This window comes from Oncorhynchus tshawytscha, linkage group LG06 (genome assembly GCF_018296145.1).
Source record: "Oncorhynchus tshawytscha isolate Ot180627B linkage group LG06, Otsh_v2.0, whole genome shotgun sequence".
Lineage (NCBI taxonomy): Eukaryota > Metazoa > Chordata > Actinopteri > Salmoniformes > Salmonidae > Oncorhynchus > Oncorhynchus tshawytscha.
In genome coordinates this window covers 58,893,439-58,912,002 of record NC_056434.1, presented here as the reverse complement: position 1 = coordinate 58,912,002, position 18,564 = coordinate 58,893,439, and positions in this window count along the sequence as shown.

Sequence of the window (18,564 nt, the reverse complement as noted above, 5' to 3'; positions counted from 1 at the left end):
TTCAGAGCTGAGGTTGAAAATCCATAACACATACACTCCGTTCAAAAGTTTGGGGTCACTTAGAAATGTCCTTGTTTTTGAAAGAAAATCCCAAAAAATTGTCCATTAAAATAACATTGAATTGATCAGAAATACAGTGGAGACATTGTTAATGTTGTAAATAACTATTGTAGCTAGAACTGGCTGATTTGTAATGTAATATCTACATAGGCGTACAGAGGCCCATAATCAGCAACCATCCCTCCTGTGTTCCAATGGCATGTTGTGTTAGCTAATCCAAGTTTATCACTTTAAAAGGCTAATTGATCATTAGAGAACCCTTTTGCCTGTAATCGAACCCACAAATGCTGATGCTCCAGATACTCAACTAGTCTAAAGGCCAGTTTAATCAGCACAACAGTTTTCAGCTGTGCTAACATAATTGCAACATGTTTTTAATTATCAATTAGCCTTTTTAAATGATAAACTTGGAATAGCTAGCACAACATGCCAATGGAACACAGGAGTGATGGTTGCTGATAATGGGCCTCTGTAGCCTATGTAAATATTCCATAAAAAGTCATTTATAACATTAACAATGTCTACACTGTATTTCTGATCAATTTGATGTTATTTTAATGGACTTTTTTTTTCTTTTTTTCTTTCATAAACAAGGACATTTCTAAGTGACCCAAAACCTTTGAACAGTAGTGTACTTTATTTCAACAACAGGTTATGGTCAATAATATCAAAGGCTGTATTGACATCTAACAGTACGGCTCCCACAATCTGCTTATTATTAATTTCTTTCAATCAATCATCAATCATTTGTGTCAGTGCAGTACATGTTGAGTGCTCTTCTCTAAAGCATGCTGAAAGCCTGTTGTAAATTTGTTTTCAGAGATATAGCATTGTATTTGATCAAACACAATTTTTCCAACAGTTTGCTAAGAGCTGGCAGCAAGCTTATAGGTCTGCTATTAGAACCAGTAATGCCCGCTTTACCACTCGTGGGTAGCAGAATTATTTTGGCTTCCATCCAGGCCTGAGGACAAAGACTTTCCTCTGGGTTCAGATTAAACATTTGATAGAAAGGAGTGGCTATAGAGTCAGCTACCATCCTCAGAAGCTTTCCATCTATGTGGTCAATCCCAGGAGGTTTGTCATTATTTGATCGATAACAAGACTTTTTCCATTTCTCCCACACTAACTTTACAAAATTCAAATTTGCAATGCTTTTCTTTCATTATTAGTTTTTTTATGCAGGAATACAATTACTCACTGTTCGTTGTTGGCATTTCCTGCCTAAGTTTTCCCACTTTTCCAATTATTAAATAATCATTAAAATAATTGGCAAAATCAAATGGTTTTGTGATGAATAAGCCATGTCGATGACAGATGGAGTTGAATTTGTCTTTCTGCCCATAATTTCATTTAAAGTACTCAAGTTTTTTTCCATCATTCTTTATATCATTGATCTTGGCTTCATAATACCGTTTCTTCTTCTTTTTGTTAAATTTAGTCACATGATTTCAAATTTGCAGTAAGTAAGCAAGACAGATTTCCACATATTAGCCACTCCTTCTGCCCCATCTCTTTCAACCATACAGTTTTTCAATTCCTCATCAATCCATGGAGCTTTAACAATTCTAACAGTCAGTTTTTTTAAAGGGTGCATGTTTATCAATAATTGGAAGAAGCAATTTGATAAATTAATCAAGTGCAGCATCTGGATGCTCCTCATTAATCACATCAGACAAACAAATATTTTTTAACATCATCCACATAAGAGTCGGAGCAAAATCTTTTGTATGATCTCTTATACACTTTTAGGCCCAGCTGTTGGAACTTTGGCTTTCTTGAATATAGCCACTATATTGTGATCACTGCATTCAATGGGTACAGATTCAGCTTTAGAACAATGTTCTACAGTATTAGTAAAAATGTGATCAATACATGTGGATGATCTTGTTCCTGTAGTGTTTGTAAACATCCTGATATTGATTAATAACCTGAACCAGATTACAGGCACTGGTTACAGTAAGAAGCTTCCTCTTGAGCGGACAGCTTGATGAAAACCAGTCAATACTCAGGTCTCCAAGAAAGTAGACCTCTCTGTTTACATCACATACAGTGGCTTGTGAAAGTATTCACCCCCTTGGCATTTTTCCTATTTTGTTGCCTTACAACCTGGAATTAATTTTAAGATTTTTGGGTGGTTTGTGTCATCTGATTTACACAACATGCCTACCACTTTGAAGATACAAAATATTTTCTATAGTGAAATAAACAAGAAATAAGACCAAAAAACAGAACTTGAACGTGTATAACTATTCAGATCTTATTTACGGGCTTCATAGCAAAGGGGGTGAATACATATTCAAGTAATTTTTTCAATTTCACTTCACTAAGTTGGACTGTTTTGTGTATATCCATTACATGAAATCCAAATAAAAATTGATTTAAATTACAGGTTGTAATACAACAAAATAGGAAAAACGCCAAGTGGGATGAATACTTTTGCAAGGCACTGTATTCTATTTATTGTGGTGTTGAAGTCAGTATGTTTTGTTTATTGGTTGTTTGGTGCAAAAACCTGTTGGTGAAAAATGTTTTTTATATTTATTATTATTTTAATTTTACACCACACAACCAATAAACAAAACATGACGACTTCAACACCACATCGTATTTACAATGACGGCCTACCCCGGCCAAGCCCAGATGGCGCTGGGCCAATTGTGCGCCACCCAATCACGGCCGGATGTGATTCAGCTTAGATTCAAACCAAGGACTGTAGCACCTCTTGCACTGAAATACAGTGCCTTAGACCGTTGCGCCACTCAGGAGCCCTAAGAGCAGTTCGAACCTGGGCCATGGCAGTGGGAGCGCCGAATCCTAACCACTAGACTAGTGTTGCATATATTTAATATAATTATAAATATGGCATCAAAATGTTGAAAATATGATTTCCCCTAGCTGATCATGAAGTAATGAAACAGGCAGTGAGAGTGAGCTCGTCTGTGGCGGTTGGTGAACCCTCAATCTTCTTGCTGTGCCACAAACGCATGCTGAAGTAGCAAAGTCGATATCGAATTTTATAAACAAGGGTCGCCAGTAAATTTAGATCTGTCCCTAAGGAAGTTTTTCAAAAACCTCCAAATAACTTAGAATTTCCATTAATAAATCCTTCCAGGAAAACTTTCTGTGAACCATAGTAAAATGTTCAGAGAACATCCGACAACCAAAACAGTTACATTCCCAGAACATGCTAAATTTTCACTTACATTCTCAGAATGTTTAAAAAACATTCCGTTTTACCATTCAGGAAAATTCTGGCTTCATTCCCAGAACTAATGGGAAACCTGTCACGACTCCGACCGAAGGTGGCGCCCCTTCCCGTTCGGGGGGCGCTCGGCGGTCATCGTTGCCGGCCTACTAGCTGCCACTGATTCTTTTCTCCCCCTCCTTATGTGTTTATTGATTACACCTGTTTTGAGTTTGTTGTAATTAGTTGGGCTTTATTAGTCAGCCGGCCCGCCCGTTTCTTTGTGCGGGATTGATTATTATAACCCTGGTGTTTGATACAGACGAACGTGTTGGTGTATGTTCGTGTATAGTGCTGGAATGTTTTCGTCCCCCGTGTCTGGGGCATTTTGTTTGAGCACCCAGTGTTTAGTGGGGTGGCCGTGGTTCACCGTGTGTGCATTAAAAGAGCACTATATTGAACTCTCTGTTTTCCTGCGCCTGACTTCACCCTCACGACACCCAGTACCTTACAAAACCAAAAAATGTACGTTCCCACAACATCCAAGGAACCAAATGTGCTGACTGGGTTATTACAGTAACCCTATGAGTGGGGACCAACCAGGGTAGATTATGTAGAGTAAGAGAAGTCAAGCATGCTGACATACCGGTATAGCTAGAGTGGAATCCCCTTTTCAGCTTCATCACGGAAATACTGTATAAGAGACGTAGAGAAGGGAGAGAAATACAGTAAAACCAGTGGGAGAGAAAGGGGGATTTCCTAGGAAGAATAACAAACAAGGCAGAACCACCTAGCTGCTTACACCTGAGTATCTGTCAATATAACATGATGAGGAAGAAGGATTAATGTGGGTGTTCCGGTTATCATACGTGTCATGTTTCACTTACCGATAGTTTGTGTACACATTCATCTATATACTGTCTGTCACATTCATCTCTATATGACTGATCTGTTCCACTCGTTGACACTTGTACACACTACCCCTCGAGTGCCCTGTTTCATCCATGACATCATGGGTTTCGACATGCACATAGTGGAGACAATGTTCTTTTATAGGCTTCAGGCTTGTCTAAATTGGTCTAGATCACTGGTTCTCGAACCTGCTCCTGGAGACCCAAAGGGCTGCACCTTTTTGTTTTTGCCCTGGCACTATACAGCTAATTCAAATGATCAACCCATCATGAGGCTTAAATATATATGCACGTAACACTTTTCCATGGTTTTTTTATTTGTGGAAACATGTCATTTTTTTTCAATTTCACTTCACTAAATTGGACTATTTTGTGTATGTCCATTACATGAAATCCAAATAAAAATCCATTTAAATTACAGGTTGTAAAGCAACAAAATAGGAAAAACATAAAATACTTTAATACTTTTTTAAGGTACTGTACACTATGAAGCAGTTCACACATATTATTTAGATACTGACTGTTAGCACTTGGTGTTGCCCATAGCAGCACCCCAAATTAAAAGGCCTTAGTTGTGCCAAGTGTACCTGCAACTACAACATTTCAATAACACTTGACATAAGATCTTCTCTAAGCATTACAGGGATATGGCTCTGAATATATACAGCAACACCTCCCCCATAAGCTTTTCTGTCTCTTCTATAGATGTTATATCCTTGTATTGCTACTGCTGTATCATCAAGTTAATTATCTAAGTGAGTCTCAGAAATGGCTAATATATTAATGTTATCTGATGTTAGTAAGTTATTGATTTCATTAACATTATTTCTAAGTCTACATACATTAACATGGGCTATTTTCAGCCCTTTCCCAGGTAGCTTATCAGGGATAGACATATTACTGAAAAGAGCAAACAAAGCAAGAGAAAATATATATACATTCAGCAGTGTGTGTGTGTGTGTGTGTGTGTGTGTGTGTGTGTGTGTGTGTGTGTGTGTGTGTGTGTGTGTGTGTGAGTGTGTGTGTGTGTCCACTTTGATTAACTCCACTTTTCCCAGGGCATCCTCCACCATCTCCTTGACAACAAATAGATCTCCCAAACACACATCCATAAAACACACTCTACATCTTTAGCCCGTTTTGCTCCATTTTTTAATGCTACAGTTTATTTTTCTTCTATTCACCACCTGACTCAAACAGTGCTTCCATGGTCTTTCCTTCCTCTGCCTTGGGCCTCCACGAACAAGCTCACTTCCTCCCACACTCTACTCTCAGCTGCTCGACATACGTCATCCATTTGGGCAGCAGGCATGTTCATATAACCTTTCCTTCCAGTCCGCATGACTCTGACGCGTGTAGTTAACAGGCTTGTTTGGCATTGCAGCTGACAGTGCAGACGACTGCCTGACTGACTGATCTAAAAATCACCTTGCATCATAAATACCTACTCATTATTATTTGTCGATCAATCAGTCAGTCAGTCACCATTTACCCACAATGCATTATGGATTTGATGTGCCCTAATATGTCATTAACACGTGGCTGCATGGAGGTTGCTAAAATTATGTTGTGTTCATAACCAAGTGGGAAGTGGGAATTTACGACATACAACTGGGAAACATCGACTTGAACAGCGCTCCAACTTCTAATTACTAGTGGGAAACTCGTTATCATCCCTGAGCTCTGAGTGTACCTATGACCTCATGGAGCTGCTAGAGAAAGAGTGGGAGACGTTCGGGGGGGAAGAGTGGTCTAGATCTGGGCTACGGTGCTGGACTGCTGGGCCTACTGGCACTAAAGAAATGTGCAAGTCGGGCCCATTTCCAGGACTATAATAGTACCGTTATAAAATGGCTCACGCTGTCGAATGCACTGCTAGACTGTCAGGTGGAAGGACAAGACAATGAGACAATTATAGACGAAGAATAGGAGGAGGAGGACAAGAAGGTAAGGAAGGAAGAGGAAAAGTCAAAGGAGATGAAGAAGAATGAACAGAAAAAATAGGAGGGAGAGGATGGCAGCATATTGCCCAAGAGGCAAGCTCTGGACCCCTCCTAGCACCCAAAGCTGTCCTGCTGCCGTTTCTTCTCAGGTGACTGGACAATGATCCTAGCGCTGGTCCTCAAGGAAGATCCGTCCCCTAAATATGACGTAATCTGCACCTCGGGGACCATTTACAACACGGCGTACAACTCAGCTCTTCACAACACCCTCCAGACTGTTGGCCTCGGGGTGAATGGTCTACCTGGCCACCAAGGGCAACTACTTTGGGGTGGGTGCTGCACTTGTATACAGTTACTCACTTTGGCCCATTCATTTCACTGCAAGTTACAATACAAGGCACAAAGCAGTGGCACCCACACACACACACACACAGGATATGACTAAACAAAATAACCACATTACTTTAAGTCATGGAAAACATCATGTAGGAAAGGTGGAGAGAGTAGAACATGGAATGTAGAACCAGAGTTATGGTTTCAGAACTCCTTTGTGGGTAAAACGTTTGGGAGGACAAGGCAGTGTTTGATATGGAGAAACTGCGGAATGTGGGCCAGGGGCTACAGAGACATGTCGTAGTGATGCGCTTCAAAGCAGAGGATCACTGGTTTGAGCCCAGTATGGGGCAGTCGGGCAGTGAAGGAAGCTAAGCTGTTAGAAGTACACTGATTTAGAGCTAGGACGATAAGCCGAAAATAATTGACACAGACCATAGTCATCACTTATCGTAGGCATTTTGCTAATATCGTTCATTACCATAAGTAGCCTATACTAGAGAACTGTGTAGTTTTAAATGAAATACGTTTGTTAATATGGGCGATTGTTAATTGTACAATTGATGGCTACAACGATCAAGCTAGTGGTACTGTAGTAGTTTAAAGCTGCAATATGTCACTTTTTGGGCGACCTGACAAAATTCACATAGAAATGTGTTTTATAGATCTGCCATTCTCATTGAAAGCAAGTCTAAGAAGCAGTAGATATGTTCTATGTGTGCTATTGCTATGCGACCCGTTGTTAGATTTTGTTTCTGCGTCTTTTACTTTTGGTTTTGTACACCAGCTTCAAACAGCTGAAAATACAAAATTTTTGGTTATGGAAAATATACTTCACAGTGGTTTAGATAGTTCACTGATTCTCTATACCATACTTTCTTGCTTTGTCACATAAACTGAAATTAGGCAAACTATTAGAATTTTTGGAACCAGGCAATGGTGGATCGATATCTGCATGGTGCATCTTTTTAAAGGATAATAAATAAAGAAATGTGGTGCATGTCAGAAACGTATCCTTATCGCATCAATTCAGGCAATTTCTGAGCAACACCGATTTTTGTCCGTATGGCCCAGCTCTACACTGACCCCCATTACACTTGCACATAATTAAAATGACAGTATGAATGGTTGTTTGACAGATAATGAAGAGATATTCAGGACATATAAAAGATTTAAGACATACTGTAGGCTACATAGTCGAGCAAGCAGGTATGACAGTCTGGCTTACTACCTTTGTGGTAAAACCTTGTACTGTATGTCAAATACATGAGGTGCGCTTGATTAAGAAAATAAAGCAGATTAAGGAGGAGTTTGAGAAGCTTCACCAGTTGCTACCAGAGGAAAGAGAGGACCAGGATAGCTGCACTGATGGGGGGGAAAGAAGCAGAAGTCTGATGATAAAGAAGATTGCGGAGATTAGCAAAATGATATGTGATAATCCATCAATATGGAACCATTGTAACTTGCAAACTAGGCCTATAACAAGCATACCACAAGTGTTTCAAATGGTTTGTCTCAAATAAATTTAGCCTGTTTTTAACAGGACGTCTTTACACGTACAGTACATACTGTACAAGTGTCTGTGCAGCACTCAATGTGAACATGTGAAAGTGTTTTCAACTCAGTTTCCATTTGTTAAGTGTATGTTTGCGAAACTAAAAAGAAAAGCTGTTTGTATTCATGTTGGATCATGTGGACATAAAAGTGGTAGTTGAAGTAGGTGCAATATACGACTTAACATAAGATGCCATTTCATGTCTCCCTTCTTTCACTTCCTATATAGACCATTAGAATAGGACTGGTGCCAGTAACAGAAGTGCAGGAGAAAAGCGGAGAGGAGGTAAAGCAATAAAGGTCTTTACAGGGGGATTGATGGGTGGGGGGGAGGAAGGAAGGGAAATGGGCTCAGTGACCTTTGCAGGAGATTCCCCCAGTGTTCAAACGGCACCATGAAAGCCATGCTTGTTTCTGAAGTCCGCCGCAAAATGTCAATTGCAACTTATCCCACCTGCCCAAGGAAGGGGTCTGAAAGTGGAGTCTGGAGTCACTGTAGTGTAGCCCATCTATTCTACAGTGAAGCTCTATGTGGTCTCTGTGTCTCCTTCTAATGTCTGGGTCCTGCTGAGTAAATTCACCTTTTCAAATTTTAAGGCAGCAAAATGTGAAGGCTGTGCAAAGGGTGTGTAGACTTTCACTAGGCACTGTATAAGTGTCAAGATTGACACGCTTTACCCTAATATATTAATTTCACTTCCCATCTAGCACATAATGTTCTGTCCTCTGGTTATTTTGCATACAACCTTCCCACAACGTTCTGGGAATGGGGCAGGATAGGTTTTTGGCTTTGGAACATTCTCGGCAGTTTTAACAAAATTGACAAAATAAAAATAAAAATCTTGGTATTTCGTTACTTCAACAGAACGTTTCCTAAAAGTTAAAACATTATTACAATTAATTATATTTTTGGTAATGTTCTAAGAACGTTCTCCAACTGGTTTGACATTAGGAAGACATGTTCTCAGATAGTTCATAGAACATTAAGAAACAATGTTTAGATACTGCATAACAGCATAACATTTCCACCAGGTTTCCTCATTGTTGTACTTAAAGGAATGTTCTAAAATTGTTCCCAAGAACGTTAAGAAACAACGCTCTTCAGTGTTTGAATGTCAATACAACATTTCCTGCAGGTTTCCTCATGGTTCTTTTTAAAGTAATGTTCCCAGAACGTTTACAACTTTTACATAACAACCATAAGAGAACCTTAGTAACGTTCAAAGAACGTTCTAAGAATGTTATTGAAAAACATACATTCTGTTCTCAGCTACATCTAAAACGCTCTCTATCCTCTATCTTGTTAAGTGTGTTCAGGTGTGTTGGCCGCAGCTACTAATTTCTCTTCTTCTTCTCTGGTACAATGGCGTTTGCAACAATTGGATGTGCATTCTGCCACCTACTGTGCGAGGAGATAATAAAGATCCCCAAAAATAAATAACGTGGGGTAAAGAATATTCATACAGATGATCAAAAAGAAGGTTCAAGTAAACTAAATCAACCTGCATTTTCTGTTCAAATTCTAATCAGGTCCCTACACAGGCTCAGAAGGATCTTGTGAGGGAGGGATGTTTTCTGGTGACAGTCCTTGAAGCCCCAAAAACTTTTTCAGCTTAATATACAATGATGTCCAGCTTCTTAGACCTCTTGGACACTTGTGCAGTGCAATTAATAAAAGTGTCTATAAATGATACAAAATCCACATTCTTTACAATGAGTGTATCGAGATCTCGAAGCAGTGTGCTGATGCGTGTATCACTTTATCAGAAGAACGTCATCAATGGCGTCTGAGGCTTTGTTTGATCACATGATTTTTCAACCCGTGTGTTGCAAAAACAAGAAAACAGTGTCTGGTATGAAATAAGAGGGGAGCAATGTCATAAATACCTGAGCAGAACCTTTCAGGGGAGAGTTTTGGTTCCGCCCTGGAGGACAGGGAATGGTGAGCCGTTGGCTCTGTTGGTCGAATTCTGTGAAACTTTTGTGATGTGGTTTGGGAGAGGCGTTCAATGCTGTCAGAGACTCAGCATTGATGCCTTTTGATGGTTGTGTAGGTCTGGAAAGAGTATGGCTTACCAACTGTAAAGCCAATAAGCCTTTCGCTGTTCATACTGTAGCTTTAGTTTGTGTCTCTTATGTTAGGCAGGTAGGGTACAGTTACTTGGTCGAGTCCGCCCTAGCATCTGAGCTGCTACACAGGCAAAAGATTTATGGTTGCCTTGGTGGGCGGACTAGTTGGGCGGACTAGGACTAGTTTATTTTTCCAATGACTGCCAACCTCCAGGGTTGGCAATCATTGGGAGAGGCTATTTTGAATAGAACGCAGCATCCAGTCTTATGAATTCTTCTTTGTCGTCAGACTCCAGTCCCCCTGCAGACCAACGTTGTGAACTCGCACCCACTAATTGGCCACACCTGATCTGTTTGAATACACTAAAAGGAACAGCTTTGTATGATTTAAAACACATGGCATGCTAGCTCCTTCCTGGTGGCACAGTGGACTAATTCCATTGCTAAAAACAGAAGTTCATAGGTTCAAATCTCCCTGATACCATTACACACAAAAAAATGTCTTTGCATGATTAGTGCCTAAGCAAGTGTGTTTCTATCTGTGCTTAGAGTTCAACGCAGTTAATATAAGCTGGCAGTGTTATTGCAACATTTAGTGAAAGTTTTAAAGGATCAATTTCAATTGACCTATGGGGGCAGGGGGTGCGCATCCAAAATAGGGGAGGGTTATCCCCTCCAAAACTTGTGCATTTTTTCCCTGGTTTACAGTCTCTCTTTTGTAGGTTTTAATATATAATTTCTTCCATCCTAGCCAAATATCCTCCTCTGCTTGCATTCACCTCCCCTATATCGAGGTGTTTTGGTACTTCCCTTATGCACTACAATGCCTTGCAAAAGTATTCACCCCCTTGACGTTTTTCCTAATTTTGTTGCATTGCAACCTGTAATTTAAATTGATTTTTATTTGGATTTCATCAAATGGACATAAACAAAATAGTCCAAATTGGTAAAGTGAAATGAAAAAAATAACTTGCTTCAAAAATATTTTAAAATTACAAAACGTAAAAGTGGTGTGTGCATATGTATTCACCTCCTTTGCTATGAAGCCCCTAAATAAGATCTGGTGCAACCAATTACCTTCAGAAGTCACATAATTAGTTAAATAAAGTCCACCCGTGTGCAATCCAGGTGTCACATGATCTGTCACATGATCTCAGTATATATACACCTGTTCTGAAACACCCCAGAGTCTGCAACACAACTAAGCAAGCGGCACCACCATGCAAGCGGCATCATGAAGACCAAGGAGCTCTCCAAACAGGTCAGGGACAAAGTTGTGGAGAAATACAAATCAGAGCTGGGTTGTAAAATGTTTTTTTCTAAACTTTGAACATCCCAAGGAGCACCATTAAATCTATTATTAAAAAATTGAAAGAATATGGCACCACAACAAACCTGCCAAGAGAGGGCCACCCACCAAAACTCACAGACCAGGCAAGGAGGGCATTAATTAATCAAAAAGACCAAAGATAACCCTGCTAAAGCTGCAAAGCTCCACAGCAGAGATTGGAGTATCTGTCCATAGGACCACTTTAAGCCGTACACTCCAAAGAGCTGGGCTTTATGGAAGAGGGGCCAGAAAAAAATAAGCAAACATGTTTGGTGTTTGCCAAAAGGCATGTGGGAGACTCCCCAAACATATGGAAGAAGGTACTGGTCAGATGAGACTAAAACTGAGCTTTTTGGGCATCAAGGAAAACACTATGTCTGACGCAAACCCAACACCTCTAATCACTCCTAGATCACCATCCCCACAGTGAAGCGTGGTGGTGGCAGCATCATGCTGTGGGGATGTTTTTCATCGGCAGGGACTGAGAAACTGGTCAGAATTTAAGGAATGATAGATGGAGCTAAATACAGGGAAAGTCTTGAGGGAAACCTGTTTCAGTCTTCCAGAGATTTGAGACTGGGGCGGAGGTTCACCTTCCAGCAGAACAATGACCCTAAGCATACTGCTAAAGCAATACTCGAGTGGTTTAAGGGGAAACATTCAAATGTCTTGGAATGGCCTAGTCAAAGCCCAGACCTCAATCCAATTAAGAATATGTGTTATGACTTAAAGATTGCTGTACTCCAGCAGAACCCATCCAACTTGAATGAGCTGGAGCAGTTTTGCCTTGAAGAATGGGCAAAAATCCCAGTGGCTAGATGTGCCAAGCTTATAGAGACATATCCCAAGAGACCTGTAGGTGTAATTGCTGCAAAAGGTGGCTCTACAAAGTATTGACTTTGGGGGGGTGAATAGGTATGCATGCTCAAGTTCAGTTTTTTAGTCTTATTTCTTGTTTGTTTCATAATAAAAGTAGTTTTCATCTTCAAAGTGGTAGGCATGAGGGTGTAAATGAAATGATACAACCCCCAAAAAAAATCTATTTTAGTTCCAGGTTGTAAGGCAACAAAACAGGAAAAATGCCAAGGGGTGTGAATACCTTCACTGAACACTTTTCCACACGCTAACTTTGAGTATACCACAGGTCAATATAGTCTACCAGTCTACAGTCTAGCCTGCTCTCTATAGTGACAATAGTCAGATCTGCAATAGGCTAACTAGCAATATACCACACATAAAAACATTCAAACCTGAATCCATTTTCAATATGAATCGACAAGAACAAATAGGAATAGCTGATAGGCAGCAGAGAGGCCATGTGCGTCATTGCACATCAATCAGTGAAGACATGAAACACACAGCTCAAACAGCTCCCCTATTGATTTTGTTTAGGGACAATACAATTACCCTACCTATACTAGCCTACAACGCCACAGTACAATGAATAATTACATTATTGTTTTCAAATGAAAACAAAATTCTTCTCTAGGCTGCAGTGAAAATGTCATTTGAATAACACAGCAAAAGCCCTGTGATTTGAATGTTTCATTCGATTTGGATCAGTTGTGGGTCTATTCTCGACAGTTTATAAGGTCTAGAAAGGCACAGTAGCAGACCAGTCTGGCTGTATTTTAAATTCTGATGCTGAATCCACTGCAGCGGATGCTCCTCAGAGCAGGAAGGGGTGAACCATTCCCCTCAGTAAATTTCATTTTTTTTTAAATTGTAAAACATTAAAGTTATCCTTTTAAGATAAAACAATAATCCAAATATAACCACGTCACAAAATAATTGATTAAAACACTGTTTTGCAAAGAAGATCTACAGTAGCCTCAACACCACTCTGTAGGGTAGCACCATGGTGTACATTGACTTCAATACAAAACCTAGGAGGCTCATGGTTCTCACCCCCTTACATAGACTTACAAAATAATTATGACAACTTCCAGAGGATGTCCTCCAACCTATCAGAGCTCTTGCAGCATGAACTGACGTGTTGTCCACCAAATCAAAGGATCAGAGAATGTATCTAGAACTCAAAGCATAAGCTGCAGCTAGCTAGCTGGTGAGTAGTTGACTCAAAGATATAAAAACAATGGTTGAACGAATTAACAGGCAAGAGAGAAATAGAGAGAGAGAGAGAGTGTTATTTTTTTCAGTTTCACTTACTTTGCTAGAAAATGCAGTTGGCTGATTTAGCCTACTGAAACACTCTGCTCAAACAGAGGGATGCTATGTTAGCTAGCTGGCTCTGACTATCCAACACAACACTGGAAATCTTCCAAGTCAAGGTAAGCTTTTGGTTTTACAATTTTTTTGCCACAAGGGCCCGCCGATGTAACTGCTTACTGAATGTATACTGTAAAGTCACTGCATGATTGTAGCAGGTTTACTTAATTGATAATGCCCTAGAGGCCAGTGTTTGGAGGATATATTGGCACGGGTGTTGTTAGGCCCGAGACGAAGTCAAGGGCCGGCAAACTGTATCAATATATCCTCCAAACACCAGCTTTGAGGATATTATCACATTTATACAGTGGGTTAACAACATCCTCAAATAATGATTGACATATTTTCATTTAAAATGTTATTTTTATTAATTTATTCATACCATTTCATCCTTCCACAAGATATAGTCCCGACACACATCTAGGGTTGCTACCCAAGCATTCAATCTATCGGTTCGGTTGCTAGAGATGCGACCCAGTCGTTCAGTCTTTTTGTTCTGTATGTATGGACACAACCCAGTCATTTGTTCTAAATGTTCTATTGCCATACTGCCTGGCAACGTTCTTATCCCTTGCATGCTAGCTAGCAAATTACGGCTAATGTACAGTCAAGTCAAATATTCTGCAGCCAGAATAACAGCAAATTAGCTCCATTTGTTTATGCTGTTTTCAAGTGACATTTGTTTGGATACATCCATAACAATGAGCTAATGAGGCATGATTTCACCTGGCATAGAAAATGTGCTCACTTGTCAGGACACTGTTGTTCAGAGGAGCTAGCCAACAACACAGCTAACACAATCACTTCAAACTGAAGCTGGAAAGACTCCAAACTAGCTGCACTTCGTTTTGCTTTTACCTTTTTTCAATTGACATTTCATGCTGATTCATGATTTAGACTGACTGAGAAATGGTGCCTGCCTGCCTGTCTGCCTGTCTGTCTCGTCCTGACTCCCGACACGTTCATTACTATGGGATAGCTGGAGATCAAATTTCAATATTGAAACCATATTAATACAAATCTCCACTGTCAAAAACAAAATCTTAGTCTAAAAGAAATGTGAGATAATGTCTAGATGCTTTTTATAGTGGAGATCAAGTTATAAAATGCTTGGCTGGGCTGATGAGACAGTGGGTTGCGAGGGTCAGATGGAACAGAATAAATAGACACTTTAACGTCATAGATTTAGACGGTGGTAACTTGTGAAATAGACACTGGCTGGAATGTGGTTTTAGCATTCAGGATTAGACCCATTCATTGTATAATTATGTGTTAGTTCTATTAGCCTTGCTGACAATGACGTTACCTTAGGGGTGGCAGGTAGCCTAGTGGTTAGAGCATTGGTTAGAGCGTTGTTCCCCGTTAGGCCGTCATTGTAAATAAGAATTTGTTCTTATCAGTCTCTTGATTTAGTAGGCTATACCTGCACTGTATCTGCAAGCTGTTGGCTAGACCCCACGTGCCAATACCATGGACACATTCGCAGTACCTAAGCACTATTTGTAGTGACAAAACTATATACTGTAGGCCTAGAGTTGAAAAGGCGATGTAAAACCAATTAACTTCAGATCTGCTAGGTCGGATTTGAATGCACATCATGGTTCACCAGCAGCCCTAAACATCTGAAGAATAAACTACAGACTAGGGTTGAATATTTTCCCTATATTTTACAAATGTCCCATCCCGAGAATAATCACTTTTCTCCCAGGGTAACATGGTATTTCCCGCCCAAACCGGAAGTGTCATTCTGAAGTATATGAAGCATATAAATGTGTCTGGATTTAATTAGAGCTTTGATCGGCATGAAAACTAAAGTCTGATGCTACCTGAGCTTGATAAGCCTGACATTAGATACATTTTATGAGCCCAAGCCCTAAAATTCCCAAAGGATTGTGCCATTATCCAATACATAGCCATAGCCAAATACAGTAAAAACATATTTTATACAGGTACATTACCCATGACAGAAAAACATAAACGCCCATAGATGTATCTATGCTCTCTTGGGTAAGTAAATGACACAAGCACCAGTAAGCTAATCTTTTTGAGTGTGGACTCTATTATGGTATTGTGTTATACTGTATTATATGGACTAGAATTCCACACCTCTTTCAAACCACAAACCTGGGAGAGAACATGTGATGCTGGTACCGGACATGCGGCCTACAAAGTTAACAGCATACAAGACCCCCCCTTAAAAAAAAAATCCAGCAACTTATTCCAGTCTAGTTTTTCCCGGGACTTCAAGAGCTAAGGAGTGTTTTTTAAGGTGAGAGGCCAGCGGAGCGCAGGTGCATATTGCGCAAGATACTTTAAGTTAAAAGCATTTGCGTAGCACATCATCCATTAGCTAAATATGAGACTAATAACTGCATTGAATCATCTGAAATGATTACCTGAAAGAGGTAAGCTATACATTTGAAGTCGGAAGTTAACATACACTTAGGTTGGAGCCATTAACACTACGTTTTTCAACCACTTTGTGCATAACACAAGTCATTTTTCCAATAATTGTTTAGACAGATTACTTCACTTATAATTCACTGTATCACAATTCCAGTGGGTCAGAAGTTTACATACAGTAAGTTGACTGTGCCTTTAAACAACTTGGAAAATTATGTCATGGCTTTAGAAGCTTCTGATAGGCTAATTAACATCATTTGAGTCAATTGGAGGTGTACCTGTGGATGTATTTCAAGGCCTACCTTCAAATTCAGTGCATTCATTTGCTTGACATCATGGGAAAATCAAAATAAATCAGCCAAGAAAAACAATTGTAGACCTCCACAAGTCTGGTTCATCCTTGGGAGCAATTTCCAAATGCCTGAAGGTACCACGTTCATCTGTACAAACAATAGTATGCAAGCATAAACACCATGGGACCACGTAGCCGTCATACCGCTCAGGAAGGAGACACGTTCTGTCTCCTAGAGATGAACGTACTTTGGTGGGAATTGGGCAAATCAATCCCCGAACAACAGCAAAGGACCTTGTGAAGATGCTGGAGGAAACAGTTCCAAAAATATCTATATCGGGTTGGATGTGCGTTGTGTCAAGAAGCAGTGCGGCTAGGTTGGGTTGTATTTCGGAGGACGCATGGCTCTCGACCTTTGCCTTGTTACCTACCCACTAACATTGAGTGGCTGCTGCCATACATGTAAAAAATGTATCACTAGCCACTTTAAACAATGCCACTTAATATAATGTTTACATACCCTACATTACTCATCTCATATGTATATACTGTACTCTATACCAACTACTGCATCTTGCCATCTTTATGTAATACATGTATCCCTAGCCACTTTAAACAATGCCACTTAATATGATGTTTACATACCATATATTACTAATCTCATATGTATATACTGTACTCGATAGCATCTACTGCATCTTGCCTATGCCGTTCTGTACCATCACACATTCATATATCTTTATGTACATATTCTTCATCCCTTTACACGTGTGTGTATAAAGTAGCTGTTGTGAAATTGTTAGGTTAGATTACCAGTTGGAGATTACTGCATTGTCGGAACTCGAAGCACAAGCATTTTGCTACACTCGCATTAACATTTGCTAACCATGTGTATGTGACAAATAACATTTGATTTGATTTTGATTTCATGTAGAAAATAGTTGAAATAAAGAAAAACCCTGGAATGAGTAGGTGTGTCCACCTACTCACACGCTGTCTGTGTGGGTGAACCAATTCAGTTTGTCCGTGATGTGTACGCCGAGGAACTTAAAACTTTCTACCCTCTCCACCACTGTCCCGTCGATGTGGATAGGGGGGTGCTCCCTCTGCTGTTTCCTGAAGTCCATGATCATCTCTTTTGTTTTGTTGACGTTGAGTGTGAGGTTATTTTCCTGACACCACACTCCGAGGTCCCTCACCTCCTCCCTGTAGGCCGCCTCGTCGTTGTTGTTAGTGTCGTCTGCATACTTGATGATTGAGTTGGAGGCATGCATGGCCACACAGTCGTGGGGGAACAGGGAATACAGGAGAGGGCTCAGAACGCACCCTTGTGGGGCCCCAGGGTTGAGGATCAGCGGGGTGGAGATGTTGTTACCTACCCTCACCACCTGGGGGCGGCCCGTCAGGAAGTCCAGTACTCAGTTGCACCGGGGTCGAAACCCAGGGTCTCGAGCTTGATGACGAGTTTGGAGGGTACTATGGTGTTAAATGCTGAGCTGTAGTCGATGAACAGCATTCTCACATAGGTATTCCTCTTGTCCAGATGGGTTAGGGCAGTGTGCAGTGTGGTTGCGATTGCGTCATCTGTGGAAATATTGGGCGGTAAGCGAATTGGAGTGGGTCAAGGGTGTCAGGTAGGGTGGAGGTGATATGGTCCTTGACTAGTCTCTCAAAGCACTTCATGATGACGGAAGTGAGTGCTACAGGGCGGTAGTCGTTTAGCTCAGTTACCTTAGCTTTCTTGGGAACAGGAACAATGGTGGCCCTCTTGAAGCATGTGGGAATAGCAGACTGGGATAAGGATTGATTGAATATGTCCGTAAACACACCAGCCAGCTGGTCTGTGCATGCTCTGAGGACGCGGCTGGGGATGCCGTCTGGATGCCGCCTGCAGCCTTGCGAGGGTTAACACGTTTAAATGTTTTACTCACGTCGACTGCAATGAAGGAGAGTCCGCAGGTTTTGGTAGCGGGCCGTGTCAGTGGCACTGTATTTCTCAAAGCGAGCAAAGAAGTTGATTAGTCTGTTTGGGAGCAAGACATCCTTGTCCACGACGGGGCTGGTTTTCTTTTTGTAATCCGTGATTGACTGTAGACCCTGCCACGTACCTCTTTTGTCTGAGCCATTGAATTGCGACTCTACTTTGTCTATACTGATGCTTAGCTTGTTTGATTGCCTTGCGGAGGGAATAGCTACACTGTTTGTATTCGGTCATATTTCCGGTCACCTTGCCCTGGTTAAAAGCAGTGGTT